Source organism: Amblyomma maculatum, chromosome 4 (genome assembly GCF_055883805.1).
Source record: "Amblyomma maculatum isolate TAMU_Amacu chromosome 4, ASM5588380v1, whole genome shotgun sequence".
Classification (NCBI taxonomy): domain Eukaryota; kingdom Metazoa; phylum Arthropoda; class Arachnida; order Ixodida; family Ixodidae; genus Amblyomma; species Amblyomma maculatum.
The window spans coordinates 179,690,005-179,702,795 of NC_139347.1; positions in this window are offsets into that span (position 1 = coordinate 179,690,005).

The following is a 12,791-nucleotide window of genomic DNA, read 5'->3' on the forward strand; positions in this document are numbered from 1 at the left end:
GGTCTTGGTTTGAAGGTCGCCCTCCTCCCTATTGGCGTTCTTATCGGCGGCTCGTCGTTGCTAGCTGCCTCTGCCTCATTCGTCTCACTGGCACTCCCGTCGTGGGCACGCTTCGCAGGGCCCTGGACGTTGGTCGCTCGGCCGCTGCTCCCTTCGAGGGTCCCCCGTCTGCCCGCAGACTCCGGAAGTTCAATTTTTGAGCTCTCGGCATCGCTCACCGTTTCTTTCTCCGACGGTCCGTTGCTTGGCAGTGCCACCTCCCTGTCTGGTCCACCGAGCATCTCGTCGCCACCCCCCGGGGGCACTAACATGCCTGTCGTTGCTGCCATCCTCTCATCCTCTCCGACCCCTTTTGTGGCCTCCTCCGTCTCTGCGACGTCCATTCGGTGTTCCGTCATGTCCGCCCTCGCTGTTGGTGCAGTAGCCACTGCATACGTTCGTACGCAGTCTTCCTCCGAGTGGCCAAACCGCTTACACGTCGCACACCGCGGAATCTTACATTCCCGGCGCACATGACCGGTCCCGCGGCAGCGCAGGCACTGCATGGGCCGCCCAGGCACCACAACAAGGGCCAACTCCCCTGCTACTCTTATCTGGTGAGGCAGATCTTCTATCTTCATCCCAGGCTTCAACTTCAGAAGCACGGTTCTCGTTGTTGAGCCCTTTTCGTGCACTCCCTGGACTCGCCACCGCTCACGGGTCTCTTCCGTCACCTCACCGAACGCCGCAAAAGCTGTTCGGATATCCTCATCTGCCACGCCGTGCAACATCCAGTGGAGCCGTAGCTTCACCTGTTGGTCCTCCGGGTCAATGACGATACACCGTCGACCTTTCACTTGAAGCTCCTTGAATGCTAGCAGCCGCTTGGTTGCTTCCATGCTGTTCAAAGTCACCGCCCAGACATGGTTTATTTGGTAAGCCCCCAAGGCCACCACGTCTGGGAGCGTACCAATCTTGGCCAGGGCGTCCCGGAAATCTTCAACCCTGAAGGGTCGCACTCGTACGTCACCGTGCAAAAAAACTGTGTTGAAAACAACACGTCCGGTGGGCAGATGCGGCAAAATAATCTGATATTCCTTGTCGTCGTTTTCCTCAAGCCTGTAACCGCGGCCAGCCTGGGCCGCAATCGCCGCTCCGCCGGAGCTCATCATTCTGCGTCCGTACACGCCGGTGGCCGGAAGTAGAATGACCACTCGGCCATCCTCACATTGTTCTAGCCGGATTTTAGTTGCTGCACTACACTACTTTCTCGAAGTACGGCAAAAATAAACGTGTCAGAAGTGGGATTCGAACCCACGCCCACATCCGTGGACCAGAAGAATCGGTTAGTTCGCGTAGCGAGTAAGGTACTAAACATTAAGTCTGCCGCCTTAGACCACTCGGCCATCCTTTTTTTTTATTGCCGGCTGTCATACACATAACCAAGGTTGACACACAAATTGGACTGAACACTCCAGCTCGTGATGTTCACATAAATATGACACAGGTAAAAAAAGCCGTTGACCCTATTGGGGTTGACGTTGTCGAGTTCAAATTCTTTCACTCTACCAATGGTTCAACTTTCACCACCCATGCTGGGGCTGCACTCATCGCTTTGTGCATTTCAACAAAGGTGTACATACACTCGCGAAAGTAGAGCCTTGCAGGGCGAGCTTCAGGGTCAACGTGGAAGCCCGCCATTCGGGACCGCCAAAGACCGTGTAATCCTAGCAACATTACGGTGTCTAGGGGTACATCATCTTCATTATCTGTCGGCAGGAACCTGATTCCGTGTGGATCTAAAGGTAATTCTTTTTTAAGTGTTCTTTGTAATACGTCCCAAAAATAAACCCCCTCCCAGCAGTGCAGAAAAACATGGTCTATTTTATCTGGTTGTTTACATATTAGGCATTGTGAACCCCAAGGCAGATAAAAACCCTTGTGTTCGAAAAATGTTTTCACCGATATGTACCTATATGTAGCCTAAAGAAAAACGTCTTTACCCCCGGAGAAACTGGCATTCTTTTCACGCGCTTTAATATGTCTTGACCTAGACTCTCGCTGTACAAGGCTCTGTACATAGGAAGAGAAAAAAGGTTGTCACAAATATCATTGTACAGTTTCTTCTTTTTGACTGTACTCAAGTATTCTACCAAAAAACGAGCAGTTAAAATTCGGACACTGCTAACTATTTCTTAAAAAACTTGGAAATTCGCCCTGGAATACTTCTCGTAGAGACAACAAAATTGGGCACTGCCCGCACGAGCCTTACTTGGCCCGCAGTGCGTAAGAAAGAGTCTCAGACGTCACGGAGGAAAATAAAACGATTAACCAGTTGGCGTACAAATAGATGAGCAAGCCCAAGTCCACCTTCTCGAACCCGGCGAAACAAGTTATCTCGGCTACACCTTTCCCATTTGGATGCCCAAATAAAAACTGAAAAACATCGATGAAGCTTTTGCACATTCAACCTGGAACAATGAAGCACCTGCATGGCATACCAACACTTTGCCACAAAATACAGATTGCACACAGTGGCTCGTGCGAAGATAGATAGCGGCGCCCCTTTCCACTTGTCCACCTTCTCGCCTATCTCTTGAGCCTGGGCACGCCAGAATGAATCACTGTCTTCATAGCACTCCAAAGGTACGCCCAAATACTTCACCGGTGTCGTGGTCCAGGTTACGTTGGCAAAAACATTGGGTGTCGATGACCACTCCCCATACCAGAACCCTAAGCACTTTCCCCAGTTTACTGGGCTTCCTGAGATGGCACTGAATTCTTTCACTGTCTCAACAGCCTTGAGTACACTTTCTTTGTCCAAGCAGAAAACTGCTACGTCATCTGCGTACGCCAAGAGTTTCACCTCGCACATATGCAGTTGGAAGCCCTGGACAAATTTGCTTCGTATAGTAGACAAGCACAAAGTTTCTATATAAATACAGAACAGAAGAGGGCTGAGGGGGCAGCCCTGGTGCACCGAGCGTTGCACATTTATTGGATTGCCCAGTTCCTTGTTGACAATCAATCTCGTGGTGCAGTTTCGGTACGCCAGGGCCACGCCCACTCTGATAACAGAACCCACGTTGATATAGTCCAAAATAGAAAACAAAGCGTCATGAGAAACAAAATCAAAAGCCTTTTCCAAGTCGAGCTGGAGAACCGCGACCCTAGCGCAAACAGCGTCGCAGCACTCCAGCACGCACCTCGCCTTATGTATATTAGTAGTTATGGACTGTCCTTTGATGCCACAAGTCTGATGGGTGCCGACTCTCTTGAATTACTGTCTGCAGCCTGGCCGCAAGAACTTTCATTAGAATTTTGTAATCGACATTTGTTAGTGATAGAGGCCTGTATGATGTCACAAATCTTAATTTCTCCGTTTCATTAGTTTTAGGTATTAACACAGTGTGTGACTTGGCAAACGAAGGCGGCAACACTTTAAGGTGGAAACCTTCGTTAAAAACTTCTGCCAACAGCGGGGATAGCTCTTCCTTAAATGCTTAGTAGAAAGGTGGGCTCAAACCGTCAGGCCCAGGCGACTTCCCTGGGTTTAGGTTTTCTATTGCTCGTGCTACTTCTTGCTCGGAAATTACCTGCTCTAGTCTTTCTTTTGTGCAGTTGTTCAGTCGGGGTAATGAAGAAACAAACACCCCCTTAAACTTCTCCAACTCTATGTCCCTTATTGCGAACAGCTGCTGATAGTAATCATAGAACGCACCTGCTATGTCATCCTTATCCGTCATACGGCTGCCGTTCCATTCTATTTCTAGTATTTCCTTTCGACGAGCGCGTGCTTTTTCGAGACTGAGGGCCCGCTTAGTGGGGGCCTCGCCAGCTGTCAATCTTTCAAACCTTGCACGAACGATCGCTCCAGAATATCGTTCCTCATCCATTAACTCTATTTTCTTTTTAATATTTTTGATGTCATCTTTATACACCCCCGGCTGTTTGCTTTCCTGAGCAACTAACATGTTTAGTGTTGACCTTAGTACTGCCTCTTCTCGCTTTTCATTATGACGAATGCAACTACCTCTTTCTATCGCTTTCATCTTTATTTCTTGTTTAAATAGCTCCCACTGCTCCCCAATGTTACGGTTAGTTCGCTTCTCTATTTCTTTTATCATCTCTAATATAGTATCACGTTTAATCTTGTCATCTAAGAGTTTAGAATTTAACTTCCAGAGTTCCCAGAGAAAATGTTTGCTTTGATTTCTAGGTCCAATACTGCACTTCACAAGACAGTGACCGGAAAACGAAATCGCGATAACGGCATAATTTTGACAGTTTGGTATCGCATCCAACGATACATAAATCCGATCGAGTCGCGCATGACTGGATCCCTGGAAATGAGTGTAAAGCACACTGCGCGCACCATCCAAACACTCCGCAACGTCTTCCAGCGAAAATTCACCAATCATCTGGGACAAACGGCCAGTGCTTGCGTCTTTGTAGGCACGGTTCGAGGATTTATCTCTAGCGCTTAACACGCAGTTAAAATCCCCCATCACCACGAGCTCCCTCTTTGAACTTAAATATCGTTGCATGCTTGTAAAGAAGTTGAAAGTTTCTTCAACAGTATTGGGTGCATACACACACAGAACGCGCCATTCGCTATTGTGAAAAACGACGTCGCAGACAATGAGCCTTCCACATGCGGATGAGGTCACGGCCTGCACTGTCAGCCCTGGCAACCGCCTAACAAGCAGAAGGCACCCAGCCGATGAACCCACCGCGTGACTAACAGCCACATCATACCTTGACGTGAAACGCTGCACCATGCTCCCAGTCGCCTCCTCCCCTTCCACCTTAGTTTCTTGAACCGCTAGCACGTCTATGTCTAGCTCTGTCAAAAGGCGCTGTACTTGGATTTGTTTTCGTCTCCCTGCCAACCCACGGACGTTAAGCGTTGCTACGCTCAGGGCCTGTTTCATCGCCATTTTCATGCATAAGGAGGCCACCGGGAGCAAGGCGCTTACCTTTCACGTCTAGCGTGCCGCTAGACAGTTCCTGAGGTCCCACCGCCTTCACTTGTGGTGGGCCCGACTTTTTGCGGGGAAGGCTTTTCAGCGGTTTTCCTGTCTGCCGAGGTATTAGGTTTGGGCCTGAACGGTGGTCGTCGGCTCTGTGTCGCTTTCGCTGGTGGCTCCTCGTTGTTGCTCGGGTTCCCTTTGTCAGCACAGTTGCCGGCCTCGGCATGCGGACGCTTTGGCGCACAAGCGGTGCCCGTTGGCCGACCTCGGACTTCCGTGGTAGCACTCACACTCATTGCTGGTCCCTGTTGTGGTCGCCTTGACTGAACACGTCCTCTTTCAAGGACAACTCCGATACAGCTGACGCTGGCTCATGAGTGCTGGTGTCCACGCACACCTCTTTATCCGTGCCATGCGATGTCGCCCCATTATCTGGCACTTCGGAACCTCCCGTGTTGTCTTGGGTTCCCTTCGCTGCTTCTTCAGCCTCGGCAACGTCCATCATGTCCTCGGGCGTCTCCTCTCTCATAGCTGGTACCGTTGCCGCCGCGTACGTGCGCACACACTCCACTTCCGCGTGTCCGAAGCGCCGGCAGCGAGAGCAACGCGGCACTTTACACTCGCGTCGCACGTGTCCGGAGCCGTGGCAACGTAGACATTGCATAGGCCTTCCGGGCACTATGACGAGGGCCAACTCGCCTGCTACCCTCAGTTGATGGGGAAGGTCATCCAGTTTCATCCCTGTCTTCAACTTCAGGAGTACGGACCGTGTTGTGGAGCCTTTTTCGCTTACACCCGAGACGCGCCACCGTTCACAGGTGACTTCGGTTACGTTGCCGAATGGGGCGAAAGCCGTCCGAATATCTTCGTCAGCGACACCGTGGAGCATCCAGTGAAGTCGGAGGCGGACTTGCTGGTCTTGAGGGTCGAAAATAATGCATCGTCGCCCCTTAACGTTAAGCTCTTTCAAAGCACAGATGCGCTTTGTGGCTTCAGCGGTCTTGAAAGTGACAGCCCATACGTGATTTACCTCATACGCCCCCAAGGCGACAACCTCGGGGAGCGCGTCCGTCTCGGCGAGCGCATCGCGGAAATCCTCGACTCGGAAGGGTCTAGCTTTAACATCTCCGTGTAAAAAAAGCGTGTTTAACGACACGTCCTGTAGGCAGCTGAGGCAAAACGATCTGATACTCGCTATCAGTACTTGCGTCGGACCTGTTTCCGCGGCCAGCCTGAGCCGCTATCGCCGCTCCGGTGGAGCCCATGATCCTGCGTCCGCACCAAACGGTAGCCGGAAGTAGAATGACCACTCGGCCATCCTGACATTGTTCTAGCCGGACTTTATTTGCTGCACTACACTGCTTTCTCGAAGTGCGGCAAAAATAAACGTGTCAGAAGTTGGATTCGAACCCACGCCCACATCCGTGGACCAGAAGCCCCGGTTAGTTCGCATAGCGAGTAAGGTACTAAACCTGAAGTCTGCCGCCTTAGACCACTCGGCCTCCTGACATTGTTTTAGCCAGATTTTAGTTGCTGCACTACACTGCGTTCTCGAAGTACGGCAAAAATAAACGTGTCAGAAGTGGGATTCGAACCCACGCCCACATCTGTGGACCAGAAGCCTCGGTTAGTTCGCATAGCCGGTAAGGTACTAAACCTTAAGTCTGCCGCCTTAGACCACTCGGTCATCCTGACATTTTTTTTCTTTATTGCCGTGAAACACAAAACAAAAATACGCATGATAAAAAAACGTCAAGTACACTTGAGCTAACGCGTAGGTGGCTAAAATCTTTTCAAGTGCACTAACTCATCAAAGAGACAATGCAATTGTGGCGGATCCTGCTGCCTCCTGAAAGTTTCACGTATATAAACAGCACTTTCAATAAAGTTTTCACGCGCAGATCGTGTATCTATATCTGCATGACGCACCTGCATTCGTGTTTTCCACAAACTATGGAGGCCAAGAAGCATAATTTAATCAAAAGGTGCATCATCGTTCTGCACTGGTAGGAATCTTATACCGTAAGGAGTTAATGGAAGCTCCTTTTTAATTGTCCTTTGGAGGACGTCCCTTAGAAAGACAGCATCCCAACACTGTAAGAAAACGTGTTCAATTGTTTCCGGTTTTTTGCACAACAGGCAATTTGTTGTCCATGGGACGAAGATACCTTTTTCATTCAGCCAGGTTTTAACAGGGAGCGTATTAGAGTGAAGTTTGAAAAGGAACGTTTTAGCAGATGGCCTCACGGGCATCTTCTTGACTCTTTTCAAAACGTCCTGCCCTGGGCCTCCACAGTGTAATGCCCGGTAAAAAGGCACCGGCAGCATCACGTCAATGAGATCTTTATACAGATTTCTTCTAGGAAATCTGTAAAGGTAACCAAAAGAAAACCGCACTTCAAGCAACTTGCGCGAAAAAACAACCTCGCGCAGGTAGCCAGTCCCAGTACCAGGCATGTTTTCACATGACACAATCCATTCAGGGAGCAGCCTCTGTAATCGCACTTGCATCACAGTTCTTAGAAAGGTATCTTTTTGATCACGGAGGAATATAAATCGCGAAACCACCTGACGCAAGAACAGATGTGCAAGGCCAAGCCCGCCCCTTTTAACAGAAATAAGCAAATTCGTCCGGGCGGTTTTTTCCCATGTGGTGCCCAAATAAAAACAGCAAAAACGCGGCGCATTTTCTGAATTGAGGTTCGTGAGACACATAACACATTCATGAGGTACCACAGCCTCTAAATAAGAAAAACATTGCAAATAAAAGCGCGCGAAAACATTGAGAGTTGCCTTCCTTGCCAGGCATCCGCTTTTTCTTTCGCTCTGGATGTTTCTTCCATCCAGTGCACGTTGGGATCTTGACAACATTCTAAAGGCACGCCTAGATATCGTGTCGGGAGAGCAGACCATCGCAGCTTACAGAAGAATTCAGGTGTCACGTCCCAATCGCCGTGCCAAAATCCAGAGCTTTTCTCCCAATTGATCTTACATCCGGTTTGATCACAAACTGTTTGGGCGACACCCGTGGCTTCACAGATGCTCTTTCTAGTTGCACAAAACACTGCTATGTCATCAGCGCATGCTAGCATTTTCACGTGTGCTGATTGCATCTTGAATCCCAAAATGCCTGTACCTCAAATCATCGAATACCTGCACACCCATCCATTTTTACAGGCGACAATCCTTTAAAGTCAGTTCAGTTCAGGCGTTCAGTCGTGTCCGACTCTTCGTGACCCTATGGACCATGTCACGCCGCGCTTTCCGGTCATTCACTATCTTCCTAACATCAAATAACTTCATCTGCAGTGCCTCGAGGATGCCATCTAAACATCGCGTTCGCTGCCTACCCTTCTCCGGCGACCCTCAACCTTTCCCAACATCCAATCTTTCTCCGGCGACTCCTCTCTTCTCATCAGATGACCAAAGTAGCTGAGCTTTAACTTTCAGTCAGGGTTTATGGTCGACAATATCGACTGATTTGATCTTCTGGCAGTCCAAGGAACTCTCAAGAGTCTTCGCCAGCACCACAATTCAAACGCGTCAATTATTCAGCGGTCAGCCTTTTTTTACAGTCCAACTCTCGCATCCATACATCACAACAGGAAAGACCATAGCACGAGTTATACGGATCTTGGTTGGCAGGCTAATGTCTCTGCTCTTTACTAGGCGGTCAAGGCTAACCATTGCTCTCTTTCCCAGAAGCAGGCGTCTCCTAATTTCATGGCTGCAGTCTCCTTCCGAAGTAATCTTCGAGCCCAAGAAAAGAAAATCTGTCACAGCTTCCACTTCTTGTCCCTTGATGCTCCAGGACTTGATAGGGCAATACGCCATGATCTTTGTCTTTTTAATGTTAAGTTTAAGCCCAAACTTCTCACTCTCTTCTTGTACGCGCATCAGAAGTCTCTTGAGTTCCACTTCACTTTCTGCCATTAAAGTGGTATCATTCGCATGTCTAAGGTTGTTGATACGTTTTCCAGCAATCTTCACTCCAGCTGAAGACTCGTCCAGACCGGCCTTCCTCATGATGCACTCTGCATATAGGTTAAATAGGCAGGGTGACAGTATGCAGCCTTGCCTCACTCCTTTCTCAATCGGAAACCAATCAGTAAGACCATGCCCCGTTCTGACTGTGGCCTCTTGCCCTTCATACAGGTTCCTGAGGAGACAGTTGAGGTGAATTGGAACTCCCATCTCTTAGACAGCTTGCCACAATCTGCTGTGATCTACGCAGTCAAACGCTTTCGCATAATCATTAAAGCAGAAGTAGATGGGTTTCTGGAACTGTCTTGCTTTTTCCATGATCCAGCGAAGGTTGGCAATTTGGTCTCTAGTTCCTCTGCCCTTGCGAAACCCAGCTTGCACGTCCGGAAGCTCCCGATCCACATACTGCTGCAGCCTACCTTGGAGGATTTTGAACATCACCTTGCTAGCATGCGAAATAAGCGCGATCGTGCGGTAGTTGGAACAATCTTTGGTACTTCCTTTCTTTGGAATGGGGATGTAAACTGACCTCCTCCGATCCTGTGGCCACTGCAGGGTTGTCCAAATCTTCTGACATAATGTATGCAGAGTGTTAACAGCGTCGTGGTTGAGGTTTTGAAGCAACTCAGCTGGAATACCATCAATTCCGCTGGCTTTGTTCTTAGCAAGGCTGGCTAAGGCCCATTCAACTTCACTCTTCAGGATGCCCGGCTCGAGATCAGTAATCACAACCGTCTTATGTTGGGTTTGCACATCCGGGTCCTTGTTGTACAGTTCTGTGTATTTCTGCCACCTCTTCTTTATCTCTGTGGCTTCAGTGAGGTCCTTGCCTCGTTTGTCCTTTATTACGCCAAGCTTAGCACAGAAGCTTCATTTGATATCTTTGATTGTCTTATACAGAGCTCTTGTGTTCCTTAATTGGCTGTTGTCCTCAACTGCTTGGCACTGTATGTTCAGGAAGGCATTCTTATCTCTCCTTGCTATTTTCTTAAAGTCCGTATTCAGGACCTTGTATCTTTCTCTTTCCCCCATAACTTTTGCCATCCTTCTCTCCTCGGCTATTTGCAAAGCCTCTTCAGATAACCAGTTTGCTTTCTTGCATTTCTTTTGCTTTGGAACTACCTTAGTAGCAACTTCTTGTATTATATCACGAACATCAGTCCACGTCTCTTCGGGCTCTTTGTCTTCTAGATCTAATTCTTGAAATCGATTCCTCACTTCCACAGCGTATTCTAATGGAATTTGATCCAGATCATACCTGAAAGGCCTTCTAGTTTTCTGGGTTTGCTCAATCGAAGCTTAATTTTCGCAACAAGAAGCTGATGATCGGTGCCACAATCGGCCCCAGGCCTTGTTTTTACTGCTTGTATAGCGCTTCTCCATCTCTGCCGGCAAAGAATATAATCGATCTGATTCCTGTACAGTCCGTCCGGTGAAGGCCATGTGTACAGGCGCCTCTAGTGCTGTTGAAAATGAGTATTCGCTATGGTCAGGTTGTTTTCTTGACAAAACTCTACTAGCCACTGCCCAGCTTCATTTGGCTCACCAAGACCGAACTTGCCTGTAATTCCGGATATTTCTTCACTCCCTACCTTAGCATTCCAGTCTCCTGTGAGAAAAACGACGTCTGATGATGGGGTGCGGTCTAAAAGGCATTGTAGGTCCGCATAAAATCTCTCAACGTCAGCTTCTTCAGCAGTAGTGGTCGGTGCATAGACTTGGATAACTGTTATGTTCAAAGGGTGACCTTGGATCCGAAGTGACATCATTCGGTCGTTTTTGGGGTTGTACCCTAGCACTGCTTTGCCCATTCTTCTGTTTACTATGAGAGCGACCACCTTCCTTCTCTTGGATTCGTGCCCACAATAAAAGACATCCTTTAAAATCCTTTAAAACAGGTGCTTAAATTTTTATCACAAGTAGGCTTTTTACATGAAATTTCTTATCGACGTGGGTCTCAGCCCGCTCCTCCTTGAGAGGACGGGTGAGATCTTTTAAAACATCTACATATACGTCGCACATCTATTATATATTGCAAATGAATTTTAGGCCCTATACACCATTGTTTTAGTGATATTACAGAGCAAATACATTTTAGGCCCTATACACCACTGTTTTTTATCCCTTCAGGAAACATCACAGCTATCTCATTACATAAACATGAGTACACCGCTAACCTTGAGTTTGGCGCTCTTTGGCCTGAGTCGCCCTTGCGCCATTAAAATCCATCATCATCATCATCATTACAAATATGACACTTCTTTAGGTAGAAAATGTAAACTGCCTTTATTTGTGCGCGCGACTAATATAGTTATTTTCTAATTTTTGGAGTAATCGCACTTTTTAGACTTTAATATTTGGTAACATAGTTTGCAGGTGTCTTTTTGCATCATTCATCATTATCATCGAGTTGATGCCGCTTGGAGGCAGCAGGATGCGTTTCGCTTCAAGAAGCGTGGAATTTTCACTAATCTTGCTGCATCCATCTTGGCAATGCGTTCAATTGTCTTCTTTAGCGCTTCAAATATACCTCCGGAACTGCAGTGTATGACATTTAGTCCTCTGCGTACATATCGAGGCAAAGATCTTGTTGTATGATGACTGCTCGGAATACACGCAACGGCAGTGATACGAAGGGAAAATGCCTAGACTAATAATCTAGTCAAAGGCATTTTAATGTCTGCGCTTGCTTTTTTCACTCCTACGAAAACACACCACCAAATATGAACACACAACAAGTACGGCGACGTACCTTCTAACACAAGTGCTGCTTGCAAGTGTCCTTGCAATTTCTGGAAAAAATTGTGACTAGCATTATCTCTAATATCGTATTTATATCACGTCATTCAATTGCGCGGAAACTAGATTTGCCACCACAGCAATAGAGCGCCGATATTCTCAGCAGAGATATCGATCGGTCCAGGATACATGGCTGTCACAAGATCTGCACAATATCAAGTCGTATATTAGAAGCAGTGCTGCAACCCTGCCTAGAACCGGTGGTAGGAGACGCTTGCAGGGTTTTGTGACGTTATCAGAATTGTGGATCCAGCAACTGACTGAGGCTCAAAGATGGAGAGATTAAAGAGATTGAAAGAGTATTAGTCATGCTACTTCAATCAAATGCGGCTAAGGTTCTTGCGCAAATATTGTATATTTGAGCGCTGTAACAAAGGAGCGGACAATCGCCGCTGTGTGCTAAGATAACCAAAATGAAGCAGACGACGTTCTGAGGTACCTGTAGTCAGTAGTGTGTGCTCAGGAAAGGAGTGTTTTTTGTAGCATTAACACGAACCCGTAGAAGCAAGGTGAAATATTCCTACCAATGCAATTATTCGTAGTCCGAAGTTCCTAGCCGTCAGGGGAATAGGTACTTTCTGCTATGCCCATAATGTTTTTACATTAACTACAGACAGAGAAGCAAAATAAAATGTGCAAAATGTACTTTTCTTGTGAAAATACTAATTATAGCAGTTTTCATTACATTTTGTGACATACCGTTGTTCGTTATGACTTGGCAATACTCTCATTTTCCTTCGTTGCTGATGCTGTTTTATGCGAAATGTGTACAGTCTGTCCAGCCACAAAAACGCCATCGCCATCTCGGTGAGCCGTACCCCAAATTAAGAAAAATGGTGCCGCAGAAAATATGCACGTTACATCGACCGAACTTGTGAGGGAATAATACTTTTTGTAGCATTACAGCTAGGATCATTCTGAGTCACTCCTCATTTAGAGTTTATCTCCTAACCACGTTGGACGCTAGTTCTCGATAGAGATGCGAACTGGCGACATATGCACTGCCTCTGATAAGTAGATGTCCGCCCACCCACAAAAGTGAAACAGATCCTGCAA